Source organism: Rhinolophus sinicus, linkage group LG02, assembly GCF_036562045.2.
Source record: "Rhinolophus sinicus isolate RSC01 linkage group LG02, ASM3656204v1, whole genome shotgun sequence".
Lineage (NCBI taxonomy): Eukaryota > Metazoa > Chordata > Mammalia > Chiroptera > Rhinolophidae > Rhinolophus > Rhinolophus sinicus.
In genome coordinates, this window is record NC_133752.1 from 118,419,613 (window position 1) to 118,443,816 (window position 24,204).

The window sequence follows — 24,204 nt, forward strand, 5'->3', positions numbered from 1 at the left end:
GGAAAGATGTTCTCCAAAGGCTAAGAGAATAAACACTACTGCTTGTTGCACCAATTGTGGGAGTTGAGATCCTAGTCAAATGTAGCACCTGTCATTTGGTGATGACTAAATCACCAAATGAGCCTGGTGATGCCAGACTTTAGATGCTAGACACTATGGCCAATAGTATAAGAGAGATTGAAGAGTGGTCTTTTATTGGACCATGTTGTTCTGTTTTGCTTGGTTTGGACGAAATGCTTTTTATTTTTAGGCCAATCTAACCTTTTTAATATAAAATGACCTTTACTATACAAACAGCAATCACTACAGTATCCACATAGCAGTCCAAGGATGGGGCATGGCAGGAAGAATGGTGGGCGGGAAGGCATTCAGGGTCCCTACCACTTCCCTTGCCTTCAATCACTCTGTGGCCTGTGAGAGCATGAGGTTTTAGCAAAGGGCAGATCAAGCCAGCCAGAGAAAGGAGGGCCCTGATGCTGAAACTGAAACAGACGAAGCACAGCAGGCCCCTGCAACATGCCATCCCCCACCATGGCAGCCTCCAAGGAAAGCCAGATTCATTTAAGAGGTTATCAGAAGATGGTTGGGACTGAGACAGTCAACCATCATGGAGCAATAAAAGAGATAGCCATAATAGACTAATGACAAGGATAAATGATGGTAAAAGTCATAAAGATTGAATTTTCCAGCTACCTGGATGGAGAGGATATTCTAGAATCAATTTAAGAAAAGCAAATGAAGTAGCATTTTTCTACTTCAGAGGCATGGGCAGATTCATACTTGGTACAAATACATTACATATTAATAATAACCAGTGTCATCTAAAAATAAATAACCACTGTCATCTAAAAATAGATCTGTAATCACAACGAACCTCTTCAATCCTTAACTTGTAAATATCAAGTCATTAAGAAAATATATCTGAAACTTGGAAATAGCCAAAAGAGATCACTATTTATTTTCTTGGGGTCATGCAGTGGGACTTCCTGTCTCTGGGTGCGTGTACCTCTGTTTGACTTCCCATTTACTGTTCATTAGTATATTTCACTGAAGGAAAGGTGTTAATTTGTAAAAACCCAATAGTGGCACAAGTAATTATTGTCCAATATAAATGAAATAATTTTTGCCTCATAGCTTTGCAAATACATTTTATTTGGTAGAGATTCAACCTGTATCAGTAAAACTACAGCTGTAATATCTTGTAAGATATTAATCAGTTTTGTATCTAAATTCACAATCTAACTGATGCATCCTATCTTTCTGCTGTAAGAAATACTTGTGCTCTCTCCAATTTACTTTGGACTTGTCTTACCAAGTTGCTGGTTCCCTCATTAATGAATTAAGTAAATCTTTGACACATACTCACTTTGTATTTGAAGGACAGCCAGGCTTTACATTTTTGGAAGTGATACGTGTTAGGAAGAGAACATCTTGCTACTCTTCTTGGTACTTGGATCAAGAGATAGGAATAAGAACTTCCTGCTAAACTGACTGTCAGAATTTATCACTCCTGGAGGCATACCACCACATAATTCTCCTTGCTGGCCATGGCTTCCGTAATTTTTGAAACAAAATATTTACAAATGAAAAGAGAAAATGGGAAATTGCATAAACAAAACAGGTAATGATTAATAATATTCTTAATCTTTTTGGCTAAAGTAATTTAGAAATTAAATGAGGTAAGGGCAAACATAGAGTGTTCACTTATTTATTCAAAAAATGTTCCTGAGAATACATAACCATGAAAGATGCATTACAGTATCTCTGAATGTGTTCATATGTTTAAAATTAACATACATTAAAACTGACTTTTTTTGCCTTTGGCATGAAATTTTAAGTTTTAACACATGCATAGCTTCATATAACTACTATCACAATAACTACTACCACAATTGTTGCATTACTCCGCACTGTACATCAGATCCCCAGAAGTTATTTATCTTATACCTGGAAGTTTGCACACCTTGACCAGCCTCTCCTCATTTTGCTCCCTCACCCAGCCTCTGGCAGCCACCGATCTATGCTGTTTCTATGAGTTCAGCTTTTTCATTCTATACATAAGTGAAATCATGCAGTATTTGTCTTTTCTCTGTCTGATTTATTTCACTTACTATAATGCCCTCAAATTTCATCCATGTCTTTCCAAATGATATATTTGGATTCCATTTTTCAGGTTAAGGAAGTTCCTTTTTGTTTCTAGTGCTCTGCGTTTTTCGTTTTTGTTTTTATAAATACATGTTGAATTTCGTAAATGCCTTCATTGTATCAAGTGATATGATCATTTTTTTAGTCTACAAATGTGGTAGATTACATTGAACATTTTTCCAATATTGAACTGCTATTGCATTTCCAGGATAATTGCACTTGGTTGTAGTGTACTAATCCTCTTATATGTTCTTGGATTTGATGTATTAATATTATGTTAAGAATTACTTGAATCTATGTTTACATGGAATATTTGTCTATGGTTCTCTTTCCTTGGGCTACTGTTGTGAGGTTTTGATGAGAATAATCCTGACCTTATAAAATGAGTTGTAAAGTAGTCACTCATATTTTATTATCTAAAAGAGATTGTGTAAACTTGATGTTATTTTTATATGTTTTCTCTAATTTTTCAGCAAACTGTATGGGTCTACAAACAATCTTTTTCAGAAGGTTTTGAACTACAAGTTAAATTTAATTGTTATATGACAATTCTTCATGGGTGAATTTTCATGTCTGGGATCTTTAAAGAATTACTTTATTTTGTCTAAGTTGTTGCATTTATATTTTAACTTCTTTATATTATTTCCTTATTGTTCATTAATTATCTGTGGTATCTGTGGTGATATCCTTCTTTTATTTCTGATATTGGTAATTTGTGTCTTTTGTGTTTTCTACTTGTCAGTCTAGTTAAAAGTTTATGAATCACTGGGAGTGACAAAGAAATGTACACAAGTGGACACGTTGGTCCATGTTGCTCAAGCAGTAGTTCATCATAATCAGAAGTTTTTGGACGCTGATGGTATCCACTTTGAGCTTCTCTTGTAATTGCAGAAGTCAAATGTGATTTGTATTCATCTTTTATTATCAGTATATATTATTAAAACTTTAATAGGTTTTCCTTTCTTAAAATGTGTATACATTTTTTGGCACCTTTTGTATATTAATATTTGCAAATATAAATACATAGAATATATTGTAAAGAATGTACATTTTTTTCTAAGTAGTTTGTGGGTGAGTACATAAATTCATGATATATTTGCTTATATCGATATACATATAAATAAATTGATTAATAGATATAATTGAGGCAAAAGACAACTGGTGAATCTGATCCTTGCACTAATTTTGTAAATTTTTAAAAATTTGAAGTCATTATCAAACTAAAAAGTAGCAAAAAATAAGTCAACAAGTAGAAACACTTTATATGGAAAAACATGTGCAAGAGAATCAGAATATTGCACAAACTCCGGGGCATTGTAGATTTTGTGAAGGAGTGGTGTAGGATAGGATTCATTTATTTGTGTTTTTTGAACCACTATGCACAATGCTAAATGTTAACTAACATTAATTAAAGTGGGAAAATTTAATTTAAAAATTATAATTACTGGGTATATTTTTAAAAAAGAAGAAAAAAAGCGGAATGCATGTCTTGTTTGTGTGAGACTACACAAGTTTCTCCTTCCTTTGCAACAGTTTCTCCATTTGCAATTGCTTAGGTCAGTCTGGGTCATGGCAGCCCAATATCTATTTTTAGAAATGAGGGTGGGAGGTCTTGCCATATTCTTTATTCCAATTCTATGAGTAAATTTGAAATAATATGAAAAACATTTCATATGTTTTTCCTTACTATTTGCTTACTATTGTAAGCAAATCTGTTTGCTTACTATTAATATATCTACAAGTGAAAATGGCTTACTGAATTCTAATCATCCAAACCTAATAGACACTAGCAGCTTTAATTTAGTTGAACGAATATCCCTTCTCTATTCATCTGTCTGTCTCTGTCTCTCTCTGTCTGCCTCTGTTTCTCTGTCTCTCTCTCTCTCTGTCTCCCTTTCTATAGCCATCTGCTAGATATTTGGCGTATATTATAGCACGTATGTGGAATATATGTATATATTCCATTTTCTTAAGGAATAGATCCATGACTTTGTGATGAAAGTACTACTTTAATTGCTAAATTGTGTCCGTCCAACTGTGTGTTTAATCCTAACTCAACAGGTCTATGAATAAAAAAGTGTCTCAGTTTATAAATTTAACTTTACACTCAAAGAGAGATGGGATGTTGTCTCTTTTCAACAAATGTATCCTCAGCACCATTCATTTCTATTAGCTTCAAAGCATCCTTTACAAGTAAATTTTTAATAACTGATTTAATGAACTGCACCAGATCTATGAAATTCCGTTAAAACATTTTTTTCAGACTCATTAACATGATTCTTATATAGCATAATCCAATGTGTTTAATTATGAGCCTTTTCAGGAACAGATAAATGACCTAAACTATTTTATATTGATTATAAATCTATGTATATTGTATGAATAAAAACAAGTTAATAATGATTTATTTTAGCTACTAAATATTGAAGTTAAATTTAGACGATATAGAAAGAGACATGGTCATACACTGAGAATCGCACTGTCATTGTTTATAATTATGACTGAAGATTTACTGTTGCATGTGATCAAGGTTTTCAGGATATAGAGAGTACAAGAAGAATTCTAAATAACTCATTTAAAAAATCTCATTTCAAGTTTTTATTCAAAATAAATGCATATGTGTCTTGTCAAAAAGGAGACTAATTAGTTTTGAAATATTGCTTTGAAGTTGTCGTGCAGGAGACCCTGCTCGCTGCGCCATTTGTCGTGCAGGGAGGCCTGCGGGGTGTCTGCTCCTGCTCCTCACACAAGAACGCAGGATATGGTGAGGCCAAAAAGGAACACCCACGGAACCATAGGTAGGGGAGTCATACCACTATGTTCTCACTGGAGGCTGGGTTCACTGGATTTGCGACCTGCTGTCCGTTTTTCTGCCAACCCCACGACTCTCCTCCACTCTCCTCGGCTCTCCTCCGTAGCCGCAGCAGTTATATTAGCAGCCAATTGGCTAACTGGCCACAGCCGACGGTCAACCAGCCCCAGCCGACGGCCATCCACTACCCGAGCCAGCACCCTTCCACGTGAGGCCAAGAGCCTGTAAACTACTCTCTGGGGCTCTGTCCCCACAGAAGTGACCAGGCATTCTTTTAGAAGCAGGCAGAGAATGATGGTAAAATTTTATCTCACAGTTCTTCAAGCTCATAAATGTAAGTGATGGCTAAGATTAATGACTTCTTGTCATCGAAGCTTAGAAAATTATCCATTTCTTGGGCAGAGGAATAGACACTTCTCCACAGAGGACATACAGATGGCCAATAGACATATGAAAAGATGCTCAGCATCACTAATCATCAGAGAAATGCAAATAAAAGCCATAATGAGATACCACCTCACTTCTGTCAGAATGGCTATCATTAATAAATCACCCAAAAGAAAGTGCTGGTGAGGATGTGGAGAAAACAGGACCCTCGTGCACTGTTGATGGGATTGCAAATTGGTGTAGCCACTATGGAAGTTCCTCAAAAAATTAAAAATAGAACTTTCTTATGACCCAGCAATTCCACTCTTGGGTATTTATCCAAAGAAATCCAAAACACTAATTTGAAAAAATATATATGCACCCCTATGTTTACTGCAGCACTATTCACAACAGTCAAGCTATGGAAACAGCTGAAATGCCCATCAATAGACAACTGGAAAAAGAAATTGTCATACATTTTTACAATGGAGTATTACTCTGCCATAAAAAAACAAACAAACAAAAAAAACACAAATAAACACAAATCTTACCATTTGCAACAACTTGGATGGACCTAGAGTAGGTTATTCTAAGGGAAATAAGTCAGACTGAGAAAGTCAAATACCATATGATCTCACTTATGTGTGGAATCTAAAGAACAGAATAAATGAGCAAACAAAACAGAAATAGACTCATAGATACAGAGAAAAAACTGATGGTTGCTAAATGGGAGGGGGTTGGGGGATGGGTGAGAAGGTGAAGGGATTAGAAAGTACAAATTGGTAGTCACAAAATAGTCATGGGGATGTGAAATAAGGTATGGAGAATATAACCATAATGTTACAATGACTATGTAGGGTGTCAGATGGGCACTGGACTATTCAGGGGGATCACTTCATAGATTATATAAATGCCTAACCACTGAACTGTACACCTAAAACCAGCATAAAATAATATTGAATGTCAACTATAATTGACATGTCAACTATATGGTATTATAATAGTCAGTGGTACTATAATAGCTACGTATGATGTCAGAGGGGTAATAGACTTGGTGGGGTTATCACTTTGTGAGGGGTGTAAATATTTTGTACACCTGAAACTAATAAAATTAAATTAAATTAAGAAAAAAAGAAAACTATCCATTTCTATCAAGAAAGGAATAAATTGGAATATTTTGGTAAGTTACTCTATCTCACATTCGAATACCTTTTATTTGTAAAACAAGTAATCCTTTCCAGAAATTCATTTTTATGTTTAGGAAGCATTAAAATGTGCCCTTTAAAAATACTACTTGCTTCAAGTCTGTCAGGTTTAATGACAGTGACACTTTACATATTGAAGAATGAACAAAATATCTCAGCAGATATTTCCCTCCTAATGCTGTATAAGTAGTTTTTCCATTTCTTAAAAATAATTTTGTCTTTCTAAAGTTTACTTGTCAGAAATGATAAAAAATAAAAATGGATTTCATACTTTAAATTATGCTAGCCTTAAGTAAAATATGTTTTAAAGCTCACTGTTTCCCTCTTTTCTAGTATTAGACATTACTGGTGATATAGAGATACATTTAAAAGCTATTTATTTATTTATTTATTTATTTATTTATTTATTTATTTATTTTTAAGGAGGGCACAACTCACAGTGGCCCATGTGGGGATTGAACTGGCAACCTTGGTGTTACCAGCACCAGCACCACGCTCTAACAAACTGAGGTAACCGGCCACCCCACACCCACCCAAAAAAAATCAACTTTTTTAATGCTATAGAAATTGAGGTAAGGATGCATAAAATAGTAATGTGTTTACTAAGTAGAATTTATAAATCAAGGGAGATGCTGCTTATTTTTTATCACGAATATTGATAATAAAATATATACAAACTGTAAATGAAATAACCATTTAGGTCATCATCAGATTATTGATTTAAAATTGTAATTTATTTCTCAATATAAGTTTGAGCAGAAATTATATGAAAAATAAGTGATCAATTAAAAGTATAATAATACTTGGGAAAAACTTCCATCTGGAATTATTACGGTGAGTTTTATTATCAAATTCAAACTTGTTAAAGGTCATTTGGGAGTAATTCATGGGAATAGTAATTAACGAGTTATCTGAAATTGTCTATCTGTGGAAAATAAGGTACAATTTGTGGAATACAGTATATTAGCAACTTTGAAAATTTAATACATATGAAAAAGACCTGTATTTTGTAATTGTGAGAATATTTTTAGAAGACTACATTAATATATTACTTTTTCTTATCATTAGTTTAATGTTCAATAACACAACAATAATTTATCTTAGTATGCTTAAATTTTTCTTAGAGTATTTAAAATAGAAATATTTTCTTATGCAGATATTTTTTTCTGAAAATATGTCTTACATTTGAATAGTAATGTGTTTGTTCTATAAGTACATGCTTTTCTAGTTTTTTTACAGATAATTGATGTTGACTCAAAATCTAAGCATGTTATGAATCGTGATCATGTTTGGCTTTATAAACTTGCAATTTGACAATAAACTGACGCAACTCAGCAAACTGACAATCTGACATATCATCAGGAAAATAATGGGCACCGGAGAACTGGTTCAACAGTGAAGTTCTCTGAGAAAGGCTGAGAGTCACTGGGCTCACGGAGAAAATGCTGTATGCCGACATAGGACAGCAATAGAGAGTCAGTTGGTAGAGAGAATGGAGAAACATTGGATGGAAGATAGCAACTGAGAAAAGGAAGGAATCTTAAGATGGTATTTCTTTCTCCAGCAAAACCTAGTGTTCAGACTGTGCTCTTTAGGTTTCTGTATAATCAAAGAAAGAAGTCAGCATACAGTTGAAAATGCCTACTGACCATCCAACTTAAACATAATATTTCATTCTCTGTTCCCTGGTGAGATCCTGGAGTAAAATAATTTGAATAAGGTAAGCTTCGTACCTATAATCAAAGCCAGTGTAGAAGGTATGTCCTACCTAGAGATACAGGTCCTGTTGGCATCAAAAGAAGGCATGTTAATAAGAGTGAAGCTGGGCAGAGAAGACTGATAAACCAATAGATGATAGATAGATAGATAGATAGATAGATAGATAGATAGATAGATAGATAGATAGATATAGATAAAATGTTGATAAACAAACAAACAAAAAAATGTCCCAGTGAAGTTGTAAGAAAAGAAAAAGTGCCTTGTGTAGAAATAAGAACCTGGAGTGCAGAGACAGAATATTGACTAAATCAAGCAAACAAATAGGAGGACAGCTTCTGAATATCCAAGAATTTCAACTGCTCTTAAAAATTCTGTGAACCATGATGTTTGGGCTTATCAATTACATTTAAAGAGCTAAGAAAGATGTGGATACCACTAAAGCTTTTTAACCTCCTCAGGTCTGAGATCTTCATGTGTACAGGAATGTTTTGAAGTGGAAATTTTATCCAGGTTTAGTCCTTTTCCAGTGAAGAAAACACCAGAACTGACTATAGTGTCAGTATGAATCCCTAAGCACTTTATGGATATTTTCAACCTCCTTGTCCATAATCATGGAGATCAAATCCTGGTTTTATGGATGGAGAATGATGCCATTTTCCATTGACATAGTATTTGTTCTGATTCTCCTTTGGAAGGACTGACTGAGGGCTGAAAGCCTTGGAAAAAATAATGAAGAATAATCCTAATGGTTTACTTCAAATTCAGCCTTGGTCAAGTAGATGGAAAAGTTGTATTGACTATGGAAGGCATAGAAAAAGAGGTACACATGAACAAACATCATAGAGTTCTTCTTAGCCATTCATGTATTCTGACAATTAGCTGAAACATCCCTCTGGCCATTGATCTATGGGTGCACAATGGTATATTTAGATGTGAAAAGTTCCCAATATTATCTCCTAAATCAAGCACACACCAAGAACATTGGTTGTGTTTTAAGTGCCTGAGTTGGCAGAGAAGGAACATTCTTTAATAAATAGGGACATTTTTAAAGGCACAAATGAGCGGTTGATAGCAGAGAGTAATTGTACCACTTTAGTGAAGACATTTGTTTACTAAGAGTATGGTAGAGCTATAGAAGATGGTTCAAATGAAGTATACACTTAGTTTGTCCTGGGTTGTTCAGAGTTATGAGTAAATGTAGCAGTATTTCAGTCTACTGGGAAGTCTTTGCCCTGGGAGTGTGTATCACAGGTATTTGTATAGTATTAGTCAATAAATATCATTAATATCTGAGCCAGATTGTGTTCTGGGAAGTGTATGCATATCAGTGAACTCGTCAAAGTCCATTCTCTTTCAGAAATTTGAAACTTACAAGTCTGATACAGGACCATCAATAGTGACTGTAGACTATGTTTACATTTTGAAACACCACCTAGTGCCCCGCCAGGATGGTGTTATTGCCAGCCTGTCAGCCAGTGGAGAACAATTCTCTTTGCTCTCTCTCCACCATGGGTTTACCTCTGAATGTCTCTGGACCTTGCCCAGTTGCTGTGGCACAGAGATTCATCTTAGTCAATCATCATAGTCCATTGTAGACGTGATTACATGGTCATAAAATTCTCAGGTTGAAGAATTTTTTTGAGTGGGTCAGCTTCTGTTATCCCCAAATTAGATGTGGTACAAGCTATCTACTCTTTGATTTAGCTTTTAAGGTGTATGTTATGAATCTAAGATATTGAATTTCTTAAAGAAAGCCGCCTAAATTCTTTGGCAAGAATAACATTTCTGACTCTGAATTAGCTGCTCCAGGATATGATTACCTTGGCTAAGCAGGAATTTCTCTTATTTCGGTACCTACTAATACGTATTTCCTGGGGCTGGGATGAAGATGGGGCTGTAGCCATAGCACCTACTCAGATATTAATGAGAGAGCTATGAAATACATTTGAATAAAACTTTGCCTCAGGTGATTATATATGAATGCAATCATTAACTACACCTAAGTCTGTGTTATATGAAAGATTTTTCAGGAGACATCCATGAAAAGGATGTCTCAAAGCAAGACCTAGGGAATGTTTATACAATGTTAACAACTGAGTTTTAATGAGAAACAATATGGTGACCTATTGATATAACTGAAATATTTTAAATTTTAAGGGCACATTATTTGAATAAAAGGAACATGAAGAAATAATTTTATATCCCTTTTTAGATCTCATAATTTATTTCTTTTAATTAAATTCAAAGTCTAGTGTCTTCTAATTTTGTAGCAAAAAAAGGGATGCATAAGGTATTTTGAGAAGTTGGGTTGTAAAAGTGGTATGCTGGTTTTATGGGATAACATAATATATAAAACCTTCCATTAGTGCATGACCTTCAATGCCCTGTAATTATCCATTTATTTATACATTACCTACTCTTCAACAACTGTAAGACATCTTGGGGTTAAGGCACATGTTTTAATATTACGTCATTGACCAAGGGTAGCTTGGATCTTTCCTATTCACTTTATTAAGTGGGCAATTGATGAATTTTATTAAATCCATCCTAGCATGACTCAGCTAAAGTTACTGGTGTACTTACTGTCTAGTGATAGTTGTTCAGGCCAACTGTAGACAACATACTCAGGTGAAAACAAACAGGCTCTTCATTCTTAAATTTCAAAAGGCAAACCTATAAGATGAAAATTCATTTTATATAAACCCTCCTTTTATAGGTTGTTTTAATAAATGACATAGATGAAAAGGAATTATTAACAGGAGCTGCATATCTTGAGTCAAATAAGGCGCAGAGGTATTCAGGTCAAGCCTAACTAGAACATGATATGTCCAGTACTTACAGAGACATGATTAGACATATAAATGAAGTGGGGTAATGAGATGTATCAACATACAGGCAATTGGAGAGCCATATATAAGCACTATAATGGGATGACTAAGCCTCAGAAAATTTAGCTTTTAAGAAAGAAGAACTGCAGCCAGGCATAAGGAAGTACATTTTGATCCCTGTTATCTTACATAACCATAGGAAAGGTTCTTCCCACCCTCAGAGCCCCAGCACGCTCTTTGTTTTGCCCCCAGCAAATCACTTTAGGATCATCTTGCTTTGGAAAATTGTTTCTATTTCTATAGTAGCACGTCTTAGTAGGGTAAGGTGATTTGGTCAAGAGATGGCTGATGCAATTGTATTAATTAAAATGGCACTTTAAGGTAATTCTGTGCAAAAGTTTTTTTGCATTCAAATGACAAATGGATACAAATGCCATAGCCAACAGTGAATGGAAAACAAAATCAAAGCAGCAAGCTCTTCCTATTGAATCAAGACAAGAATAAAAATTGTCATAACTAAAAGTATTTTAAAAGATTCGAACAGCAAAGCTTATAATGATGAGACATAAATTAGGTCAATAAAGTAGTTAAATCTAATTTATCAGCTTTGAAGGCATATATATATATATGTATATATATATATATATATGTGTACATATACATACATATGTATATATGTATACACACACATTTAACTTAGAAAATAAGCATATTTACAGAGAGAAGCATAACTTTCAATTCTTCCAACTATCTTAAGTAAACAAAAATAACTTCACCTTACATGTGCAATATATGCTAATTACTACACAGAGGAGGCAAAACTCTACCTCTACCCATTTTAGGTTTTCAGTTGGGACTCATACAAAGCGACAGATTAACAACAGGAAAACCATTTATTAATGCATGCAGCGCATATCATGAGAGAATAACCTAAACCCAAAGTAACTGAAATGGGGTCTCAGAATTCCAGTTCATACAAGCCGTCTTCAACAAAGGACAATACATTTGTAGAGAAATGACAGGACAGAGGAAAGCAGTTTTAAGCTTCCAAAGGTAGCTTAGGTGAATACCTGTGCGAAGGTACATATATGGGAGGAAACTAATGGAGTAAAGTTTGTTTGCAGATTTCTCTGGTGCCATCCATGTCTGGGCTGATAAGAGTCTGATGCTAGTTAAAGGAGAATTTATATGTTGCCTTTAGGCATAAAAGGGGGAAATTTTTCTGAGTTTGTTCCTTCTTAATTGCTTTCAACTCAAATTAATTTTTATGTCAAAGAGGCATATGAGTATGGCGTGACATATTCTGCTTTCTTTTAAGTAGAAACAGGGGAAGAAAAACACAGATTAAAAAAAATGAAAATCACATTCAATTTCAACAACCAAAGAAAATTGCTGTTAAAACTTTGGCATATACGAGATCTGACAATCAAGTTCGCGAACTTGTTGAACTGATGTTGCTAACCTTTTTTAATATCAGAGGGATTATTCATTATACATTTGTACTAACTGGACAAACAGTTAACCAAGTTGACTATTTGGAAATGCGGAAAAGGCTGCGTGAAAAAGTTAGACAACCTGAACTTTTTGCCAATAATTCATGGCTCTTGCATCACGACAATGCACCAGCTCACACGGCACTGCCTGTGAGGGAGTTTTTAGCCAGTAAACAAATAACTGTATTGGAACACCCACCCTACTCACCTGATCTGGTCCCCAGTGACTTCTTTCTTTACTTGAAGATAAAGGAAATATTGAAAGGAAGACATTCAGGACATCAAGGGTAATACAACAACAGCTCTGTTGGCCATTCCAGATAAAAATTTCAAAAATTGCTTTGAAGGGTGGACTAGGTGCTGGCGTCGGTGCACAGCTTCCCAAGGGGAGTACTTTAAAGGTGACCATAGTGATATTCAGTAATGAGGTCTGTAGCACTTTTTCTAGGATGAGTTCGCAAACTTAATTGTCAGAACTTGTATCTTTAACTTGATTCAACTTCATTTCATGACTGTTTGAAATATTGTTTTTATTGTACTGCTCTATTAAATTAACTACATTCATTAATCTTGAAGTAGTTATGTAACTGGAGATTATTACTTGGCTTTGTGGTTGTCTTTATTTGCTTATTAATTTATTTCCCATGAAACAAATCAAAATATGTGTTTTTATTACAAATTTGATTTGATATTGTAATTTTTCATTATAGAATTTCCATCTGATATTTTTATTATGCTTTTTATGTCTCAGCAGAGACTATTTTCATTCATCACGAGTGTATTTTTTTAATCTAATTGAGCATAGTGTAATAGATGCTGTAAAGGACTTGTCTGATAATTTCAACATATGTATCAATTTGGGGTTGTCTCCATTCATTATGTTATATTTTGAGAATGGGTTACATTTTCCTGCTTATTTACTTATCAAGTAATTTTGCATTGAACACCAAACATTTTGAATGTCATATTTTGGAGATTCTCGATCCTGTTATATTATTCTAAAGAATGTTTATTTCCATTTTTTAAAAGTAGGGAATTAATTTGGTTTTGGTTGGATTCAAACTATAAATTCTGACACTTGGGTGGCAGCTTGAATTGCAATTCAGTTCTTTCTATCAGCACATAGCTAAACTTTGTTCAATCTGCCTCAAGCTTATGTGGTTCAGATTCAGCCAAAGTGTTGGAAAGAATGTATACCCAGAATCTGGGGCACCTCATTTCTAGATTTTTTTCTCCCTCACTTTCCAACAGATGCAACTGTCTTGAAATCTTTTTGTTCTTCAAGCCAGAAAGACTGGCTTGTCAGAGTTTTAGCCACATCTGAGGTACCAAGACTTCGTTTCCAAAGTCTAAATTTAGAGGAAAAAAACAAAACAATACACCTTGTATTCCCTGTGTTTCCTTCTTACAAGTTTCAATTCACCTCTAGAATTTGCCTGGTTCTGTTTATTCTCCAAAGCCTAAAAGTATTTATTTTTGATTTTTTTTTTCAGAGTTAATAGCTGTTATCTGTGGTAGTGTCAGTCGGTTAAGAATTTGCTTAGCTATATAAAAAGTTTATGAGAGAGAGAAAGTTGTAAGTGAGTGGCCACAATTTGGTGTATCAGTTTGGTTCTTTGTGTTCTTGGAACATGAACTATTCCAGGAATTCTGCTGATATCTCACCCCAAATGAGCCGTGTTACAAACTGCAGCAAGCTGCCAAGATAAATATCTGGGTGGTCAAGCATGTCCATAACTGCATTCAGTCTTTATGGATTCAGCAAGTTCTATAGGATTTCACCATGCTCCCCAGTGGAACAGACTATGGTATGGACCCTCAGGCCCTGCTCTGGTCTAACTCCCATTGGAAGAGTCCTTAATGTGGTTTCCTTTTCTCAGTGGCCACCAGCCCAGGGGATCCAGCTCGTCCAGTCCCAGTGTGGCTAGTCCAATGCCTAAGGGAATCAATGAAGTTCTGTTCTGGCTACTCTAAATATTTGAATGTCTTAAAAAACAATCTTAGATTTTTTTTTCCCTTCTCTTTTACCTTTTCTTCCTGGATGATCTTATCCATTCCCAAAGCCCTAATTACCATCTCTATGCTAATGACTATCAAATTTATATCAGCAACCCACTTCTCTCCCTTAAGTTCCAAATTGGAACACCCAACTGCCTAATTTGCATCTACTTTGAATGTCTCAGATATCACAAATTTAACTTGTCAAGAATCAAACTCTTAATTTGCATCTCCCTCCTCCCCAAAACTTCATCTTCCCCAAACTTTCTCCAATGAGTTGTAAAGACCTAGGCTAGTCTCATTTTAATTTTAAAAATTCCTATAAATCTATGGGGGGAAAGCAAATAACCCATTGGAAAACTAGGCAAAGAATAAAAACAGTTCATTGGACAAATGTATGAAAAGATACCAAAATTTACACATATTAAGAGGAATACATTTATTCAAAAATATTATTTTTCACATATCCAATAGACAAATGATCCAAAAATTTGAAAACTACTGTATCTGTGAGGCCAGCACACAAACAATGGATCGAGCTCCCCTGAAGGAGATAAATATCTGGCAATGTTTACTAAAATTACCAATGCATTTATCCTTTGATTCAGAAATCCCACCTCATGTAATCTAAATAACAATTGTTTTTAATATACATACAAAGCTGTTAAGTGTGGCATTCTTCAGAATAACAAATGATTGGAAACAATGTAAGTATCCAGCAATAAGGAGCTGGTTAAAGAAATTATCTTTTATCCTGGAAAAACAAACAAACAATTAAAAAAGTAATTAAAACAATTAAAAAAGTAATTAAAATTTTAAAGTACTGATAGAGATTTTGAGGTTATTTTTGTAAAGAATTTTAAAAAGGTGCATAATCATGTATATTTTGTATCACCATTTGTAAAATAAAGTGATAAGTATAACTACATTTGCTTTTAATTACAGACAAACTGAAAGAATAAATGAGAAACTAATAAAAATGGTGGAGTGAGGTGGAGGGACAGAGCTGCAAGCATTTTTTTTTTTTAATAATTTTGTCTTTGAATCACATAAATATATTAACGAATCCCAAACTTTATATAAATTAAATTAATAAAATAACAGAATAATAGAAAACAAGTAGCAACTCGTTGTAATCAAGAAGAGCTTATCTAGGAATCCTTTAAGATTAGAAAATGTGTTAATGTAATTCACAGTTTTACGATTTTAAAGGAGAAAATTTGTGTTATTGTCAAAGTTTCAAAAGTAAAGAAGGGTGTGTTAGAATTTGATATTGTTTTTATAATGCATCATTATCTTTCTCCTCTGTTATCCCCAAGAATCCACACAGTATGATTTTTGAACTCCAGCAAATTAACAGTCCAGCCTCCAGTGCCTGAGTCATAACCATACCAATTAATTTAGAAAAGTTAGTACTGAAGAGTGACAGGAAATTAGTAACTATGTATAAGAATCTCTGAATAATCTGTGAATATTCATTTCTTAATCAATGCTTTAATTATTTTAAGAAGTGCAAAAACCACTGACTGTGTGTAAGAAGTCTTAGAAATCATAGAACAAACGCTAAAGAAACGGATCTTACAAAACAACGATCATGCATCAGAATAAATAGGGGGACTTGTTAAAACACTGATTCTAAAGCCTTAACCTCAAAGACTCTGATTTGATAGCTCTGGAGTGAGGCCTGAGGTTTGTGTTCCTAACAGGCTACCACGTGAGGCTGATGGTGCCTGGCAGAGAATGACATTTTTGAGTTGGACTTAATTAGACCATGGCACTAAGATAAAACTCTTCAAAGATGCATAAACGGAGACCACTGGAAAAGAGAAATGAATTACAAATAATAAAGATAAAGAAATGTGTTAAGTGGATGAATGTACATTGGAGCTCATGACTTATATTAAAGGAATACAAAAGAACTTGGAGATCTCTTAATTTACTATACCTTCTTTTTTTAACTTTCTGCATCTTTGCACATAACATACTTTTTTTTCTGTCATAGGGCCTCCTCTATCTGTCAAAATTGTGAAAGGTATTATAGATGATGTGACTGTGTCTTGGGTTTATTCTGAGGGGATTAGGGGATCCCTGAAGAATTGTAAGTAGGAGAACAACGCGTGTAGGGGAGAGAAATCTTCCCTCTACCTTCCTAGGTTCTGTGACTGGCCTAAGAGTTAAGCTGACATAAAGCAGATTAATAAGAGAAAAATATACACATTTTATTTAATATTATTATGTGCACTCAGGAATCTTCTAAAGGAAAACGAAGAACCAAAGAAACCATTAGGCCCAAAATGCACCATTTTTTAAAAAGAATGATAAATGGTGGGGATGTAATAAAACAAAGGGGCTTGGCTGAGGAGAAGTAAATTGTGGAGCAGTGACTAGGAAATACATAGGGGTGTAAAAATGAATGATAAGAGTTTTTTTAACGTTTGTTTGCATAGGTCCATTCTGGCATGACTCCCAGTCTCTGGTGATAAGAATGCTCTTCCTTTCTTGGTACAGCAAGGGCACCTCTCTCCTGGGAAACTTCCTGACCTTTTTTTAGGTAGAAAGAGAGAGGTCAGACAGCCCTTCCTGCAGCTGTTGTTTCCCAAGCACCTTCAGCTCAAAATAATTAGTATGCCAAAAAGATATATTTTGGGGTGGCATTTTCTGAAACCCCTTTCACATGATAATATGGTATTTTATTTGGATCCCTATGACAGCAGTATGGAAAGTGGCTTGTGAAGGTCAAGTCAGAAAAGGTATTGAAAAATTACAATGATAGACCACACTTAAGTGGTCAATTAATTCTGGACAAATGTGCCAATGTAATGCATTAGAGAAAATAGTATCTTTTCAAATTTGAGGCTAGACCTATTGGATCTCTGTGGGAAATAAAAAATGAACCTAGACCCTTACTTAATACCACGCATAAAAATTAACTTCAAATAGATCATATACCTAATATAAAACCCCAGACTACTAAATTTTCAAAAGAGACCATAGTAGAAAATATTTGTGCTATTGAGTGAAGCATAAATTTCTTGAGCAGAGCATAAACAAACAACAACAAAAAAGCCCATAAACTGTAAAAGAAAACATTTGATAAGATGGATTTCATTACAATGAAAAACTTATGTTTTTTAAAAGATACAGTTAAGAAAATGAAAATGCATGCCAGATATTACAAGAAAATTAGTAATGAAAAACATATATTTGACATACGGTTTGCATCCAGAATATACATATTTTTAAAAATAGAAAAACTCGTACAACTCAATAATAAAACAAATAACCCATTCAAAAAAAGAGCAAATTATTTGAACAGGCACTTTACAAAAAATATATGTGAATGGCTAATAAGTTTATGAAACAATACCCCGCATTATTAGTTATCAGGGAAATGCAAATTGAAACCATGATGTGATCCCAATTCCCACCCACAAAAATCACTAGTTAAAACAAAAACAACACAACTAACAATGGCATGTGCTGGAGATAATGGAGAGCACTCAAAATACTCTTGTATTCTTGATGAAATGCAAAGCATACAGCCATTTGGAAAACAATTTGGCAGTTTCTTTTAAAATTAAACATATATTTTCCATGTGACTCAGGCACATCCTCATTATTTTCATGCTAGAAATCAAAACACATGCCCACATGAAGACTTGTATGTAAATGTTAATAGTGAGATTGTGAATAATAGCCAAAACTGGAAACAAATGTCCATCAACTGACCAATAAATAAGATGGGCTAATATCTGTTGTATGGAATACTACTTTGCAATTGTAGGGGGTTTGAGGGACTTGCTGGTTGTTATATAGATATAGATGATATATATATGTATATGTATATGTATATGTATATCTATATCATCTATATCTATCTATCATCTATCTATCTATCTATCTATCTATCTATCTATCTATCTATCTATCTATCTATCTATCTATCTATCTATCTGTATATAAACTAACCACAGGAGCCAGTAACACAATGAGCTTTATTGAGTAGCTCTTGAGTTGTATGAGATGGATGTCCTTCCCCACATGGGACTTTCCTACCCCACATGGGTAGCATAAAGAGAGGGGCTACCATCCAGAAGGGGAGGAGGGCTGGGAACTGCCAGGTGACTGAGGATCAGAGAGGACACTTACATGTCTGGTAACTTCCGAATGGCGATAGAGGTCTGGTTCTTATAACCAAACGTAATGTCTCTGTCTTGTTAATGGCTGCAGATGTTGAATGTAGTTTTGCAGGGTACACAAAGCAGGCAGATCCTAAGTAGCTAAAAACCTGCTCATGTGGCTATTTTTAAAACAATTAGATGTGTAAAAACTGGAATTTGGTGCCAGCATGCTTTTGAGCTAGTGGATTTCAATGTGCTATGAAGAAAACTCAAGGGCCAGTATACATGGTCCATCTTTGGCTCATTTATACAACAGTGATGAAAAAGGGAACACATGTTGATATATTCAATATCATGCATAAATCCGAAAAACATTCTTGTAAGTAAGTTAAGTACAAAAGAATATATAGTGTTTGATTCTATTTATATGAAATACTAGAAAAGACAAAACTAAAACACATCAGTGGGACCTAGGAGATTGAGGACAAACAGTGAAGGAGGAAGAGGAAGTGTTGGGGAGATAAAATTGTTCTGTATGTTGATTGCGGTAGTGGTTACATGATTGCATACAATTACCAAAACTCACAAAACTGTACATTTAAATGAGAGAACTTTATTGTTTGTTAGTAAATAAAGCTGAAAAGTAATTAATGATGAAATCTATTTTATATAAGAATTGTATTTCTAGCAGAAACATGAATTAAACTTAATTTTTGATCAGTTTTCTATTTTGATCCTTTCCAGTGGTAAGAATTGTTTGTCATTAAGAGACAGAAATATGTTTATTGATTAGATAACAGTCACAAGAGAAAGATGTTCTTGAAAGAGGGTGTAAGGCAGGTAAGTTTCAAAAAGGTAGATGGGAAAAGTAAGATTATTTATATGAAAGCTTACTTTGTTCAGGCAAGATAACAGGACACTCTGGGCAACCAGTGAGAGCCAGAAATTTCTGGAGGACACATATTTGTGCTTTGATTGATGGATTGCCTCAGAATGAGTAGTACAACATACCACAGATTACACAATAAATAAAGCGGAAGTTGTAGAACACCATAAAGAAATGTGTTAGTTTATAATCCCCCCATCTGACCTTTGTGGTATTGAAGTTTACTTGTTATTATTCCTCACTGTTTTATGATGCAGCTGGAAGGGTAGATGATACAGATTTCTGATATTCCAAAAAATCTTTACATTGTCTTTGTAATACAACTTTCAGTGCAATTTGCTTATCTGGGAAATTCCATCTAAAATCATGGGGCTAAATTTAAAATACAAACAAACAAACGAAAAACAAAACAAAAGAAAAACAGTCAAGAGCAACAACTCTTTCTTTTTCTTGTCCTAAATCTCTTCCCACTTCTCCTGTAGCCACACATGCACCCACAGCTCTAGTTTAGAACCAATTTATTCTGACTTAAATCTTCCAAAACTTCTCTGGAGGAGGGATTGAAATTGTGTGGTTTCAAGGAGGATCATAGAAGACAAACAAAATAAGCCTTAATGTAATCTGAGATAGGCACATAACTAGTAATTATGTCCCATAGCTTTAATGCACTTCTATTCCATTTTAGAAGGAATTTTTCTAACAGAGCAGGTAATTATTATGTAGGATGAAGCAAATATGGAAGCTTTAAAAGATTTTCTGAAAGCATGTTGCCCACAGAGTGTTCAAATTTTTCTTTAAATTTTTTTGAAAGCTCACTTTTATTTTTACAAATTGAGTCTTATCTTCAGGGATATATATTCCATATTATTTTGTATTTCTTCCTTCTCTACTGTGAATCAAGTTAGATAGTTCACCTTATTTCATAATATACATCTTAATTTCCCCCTTGTTCATATGTGATAGATAATATAAACTTCAAGGAAACTCTATATTTTGTTATTCGTGAAATGAGGATATCTGGGTTCTGGTCTAGTTTTATGTCATCTCAGTTTAGTCTTCTTTACTCTGAAAACCAATGCCCTCCTCATCTCTAAAATGAGACAAATGATATCAACTCTGTCTGCTTAAAAGTGAGGTTATGAATATCAAGTGCTGTTGAGACAGCTTTAAACACAGTAAACATCTATAAACAGAAGATGTGCTCAGCTCCAAAATGGAATAAGAGTAAACACACTACACAAGGTCATTTTCATTCATTTATGCATTCAATAATTCAATGTTTCCTACTAAACAAATACAAAGCATCTCTTAAGTTCCAAGGATCGTCCAATATGCTGGAGATGAAGAGATGTACAGGACACAGAGTTTAGCTTTCAGGCTCTCAAAGACTATCTAGGCTGAGACACAGATATGTAAGCAGCTATTGCACAGATATATAAGCAGCTAAACTTACATGTGACATATAAGTTTAGATGCCAACATGACAGTTATACATATAATTCTGATGTTCAAGAGAAAGTTCCAGACTGAAAATAAATATTTGCAATCATCAAATTGGTTCAAGTCATGGAAGAAAATGGAATGTTTTGAAAAGACAATTTTAACTAAAAAGAGGACAACATTAACAGACAGACTGAAAACAGGATCAGGATGCTATCAAAGGATTCAAAGGAAGAATGTTACAGAGAAAAGTAGTATTAGAATTAATGAAAAGAGAATTTTAAGGGGAAGAGGGAAACGGTGCAGACAACAGAGAGGAATGCAACCATGATATTGGTAGATGAATAGCATGAGAAAGAGACCCAAAGTAGAAAAAAATCAAAGGAACTGTTAACATTAACATAATATTTTAGCATTGTGAATGAAGCAAAAATTCAAGTTTTAATGGGTGAAGTAGTAAATAGATATCGAGCAAGAACAGAAAAAATGTGTGTCAAGTGTTTCAGAAGGTTTGTTGCAAAGTAATACAATAAAAAAGATAGTAGCTTGAAAAGGAATTGGAGTAAAGGGAAAGAGATTTTTTGTAATTGATTAATCAATTATAAACTGACTTCATATTGCTAATAATAGAGGACATCAAGACTAGATTCTGAATCAATGTTTTCTGTAGTTGAGAGAGGTACTGTATCATAATGTTTAAGGGTGTGAATTTTGAAATTAGGCATCTTGTGTTCAAATCTCACTTAACAAATTGGTACCTCAATTCATTTACTTATTAAGTAGGAAATGATAACTCCTATCTCATAAATTTGTTGTGCCTGGCATATAGTAAGTACTCAACATGCGTTAATTATTTTACTACTAAATTATTATTATAGATTTTTTTTCTATAAAAGCACAGAGAACTTTTAAAGTAAATATGTGTGTACTTATTAGCTAAGAATTTGGCTCCAAATCAATTTCTGGTCAAGAGTTTATACCATTGCAAACGCTGTTCTCTCTTTATGAGATAATGACTTTTTCAGGAGTAGGGGAAGCCTATTAGAGCATGGAGTTGTCAATAAGACCTTCTTTAACTCAAACAGCAAGTTTTATATATGTTAATATCAGAATATCATTAGAGAGCAAGATCTTTTCTCAATGATAAAGATACGTTCTGAGCACAGGGTACTTGTTCTCAATAAGTACAAATGTTCTTTTAGTTTTAGGTTTTTGTGTGGTTATGGAATCAAACTTATTAGGTCAGACTTGGCTCTAAACACGGATGGAAAATGGATGTGACAAGCAAGTTGAGTAGAAGCTTTTTTCTCCTATAGTTTAAAACAACCTGATTCATAACTCCTTTCCTAGAGGCCCATTCTGATTCTATTTGACAACTTTTTAAAGGCAAGAATGTCATTTCAATTAGGAGAAAACACTAGACATGTTTTGCCATGGCAGTTGAAAACAAGGAAATATAGAGATGATAAGGTGATCTAGGAAAGACCAATTTCAATTGAGAAAGAGAAGGGATAGAAGATGGAGAAGAATAAGAAATGGAAAAAAGAGGAGGGGAGGAGGAGCAATGGGAAAGGGGGAGGGAGAGAAGAGAATGGAGGAGGAGAAAGGAATGAGAAAAAGGACCAGGAGGAAGAAGAGCAACAATGCAGCCATACCACTACCCGAAGACATGAACTACATGTGAAGGGGAGCAGAATTTGCCACCCCAAAATATGTCTTTTTGGCATAAGGATTAGTTTAGGCTGATTATTTTTACAGTAAACAGAGGAAAAGCTCTGAAAACCAGTAGACTTACTCTTTTGTAAGAGGCATTTACACTTATAAGATAAATCTCCATTTGCAAGGGTGTCTTCCTGTGTTGCAGGAAAAGTTGACTCTTAACCTCCAGAAATTCCTGTGCAGGGCGGAGGCAACAACTGAAATCTGCATAACAATCTTACCTTTTTTTGTACTTTTCATGGTAACCTCCCATCACTGGACTCCTTCCTGTCTTTCCGCCAACATCTTATTTCGTGTCTAGCTGTAAACGTTATTTAAGGTGTTGAGTTGGGCCATTTCTGGGAGTTACACAGTTTTCCTGGGTATCTCCCATGTACCCGTATACAGGAAGTATACTCGTACATGTTATTAAACTTCTGCTTGTTTTTCTCTTGTTAATAAGTCTTTTATTAGAGGGGGAATCTCAGCCAAGAACCTAGAAAGGTAGAAAGTAAAATTATTTCTCTACCCCAACACGTGAACGAGCAAATTTAAAAATTTGTTTTTAAAGAACCTCTCAGCACTGTATTCCAACTGAGTGAACCTAATGACTCCCATTTGTTTTTGCCGCTGGCAGAACTGCTCTTTCCTGGTGGTTAAGTGAGGGGCCACAGAAACCTCCGATAAAACCCTGGGAGTGAAGCATCTATAACCAAGAGGATTTTGGACAATTTTAGCTGAAAGTAGAAAGATAGAAAATGGAGATGGAAAATATATTATTAAATAAATAAATTAATTAATTAATTAAAATAAATCCTGGAGAAAAAGGAGACTTCCCTCATTTAACACATGAGTTGAGGAGAAGAGAGTTGAAAACACGTGCAGTGAAAGAGAGGAAGGAATATGGAGCTGATCTTCCCATGGCCTCTGAGTCTCTGAGAAGTGAGGAAACATGGACTCAAGTGACAGGGCTTGAAAAGATTTAAAATTGTTTGCAAAAATCTGTGGGATATACAAGGGTTAGTGTGATGTAAAAGCATTGCCGTGGAGCATTGTGAAGTGGGCTGAGATTGTGAGACTCACAGGGCTCATACATCTCACTAGATCTTGACTTATTCAGAGGCAGTGAATAGGTCTTATCCTTTTCGGAAACTCAGAGCCTAGCCCCATGCACAGCACACTGCAGTGAGGAAACTACAATGCATGTGAAACGTTTTGTAAATTTTTCGTGTGAACCTGAGAAGAAATTTATCTTTCAAGACACACTGTGGGTAAATGGGCTAAATTTAAACTAGAGTCTAGTGGCATTGGTCGGGACAGGCCTCTCACATACTCTGCACGCTGCACCCTGGGAGGAACCACAGACTGAGCTTCTAATCTGCCTATGCCCTGCCTGTTTATGCCAGAGTCCATTATTACAAGGAAGTTTCTTTTTCCTTCTCACTGAGATAGAAAAACCATAGGCATTCAGGGACATAGCCAAGGCGGAGGGG

At 34.6% G+C, this 24,204-nt stretch overlaps 1 long non-coding RNA gene across 9 annotated transcripts in view; it reads right to left on the bottom strand.

Annotated features, from left to right (window-relative positions):
- The window catches only part of LOC109452884 (uncharacterized), a 166,695-nt gene that overhangs the window by 69,072 nt on the left and 73,419 nt on the right, over positions 1-24,204 (bottom strand). For 2 of the 9 annotated variants that reach the window (XR_012493885.1, XR_012493882.1), the window contains exon 4: positions 10,831-10,920. The exons of 5 other annotated variants lie outside the window; for them this stretch is intronic. This is a non-coding gene — a long non-coding RNA (uncharacterized LOC109452884). Of the gene's footprint in view, positions 1-10,830; positions 10,921-21,303; positions 22,908-22,959; positions 23,208-24,204 lie in introns of those variants that run through there. 2 more of the 9 variants (XR_002138203.2, XR_012493888.1) reach the window with 2 other exon arrangements.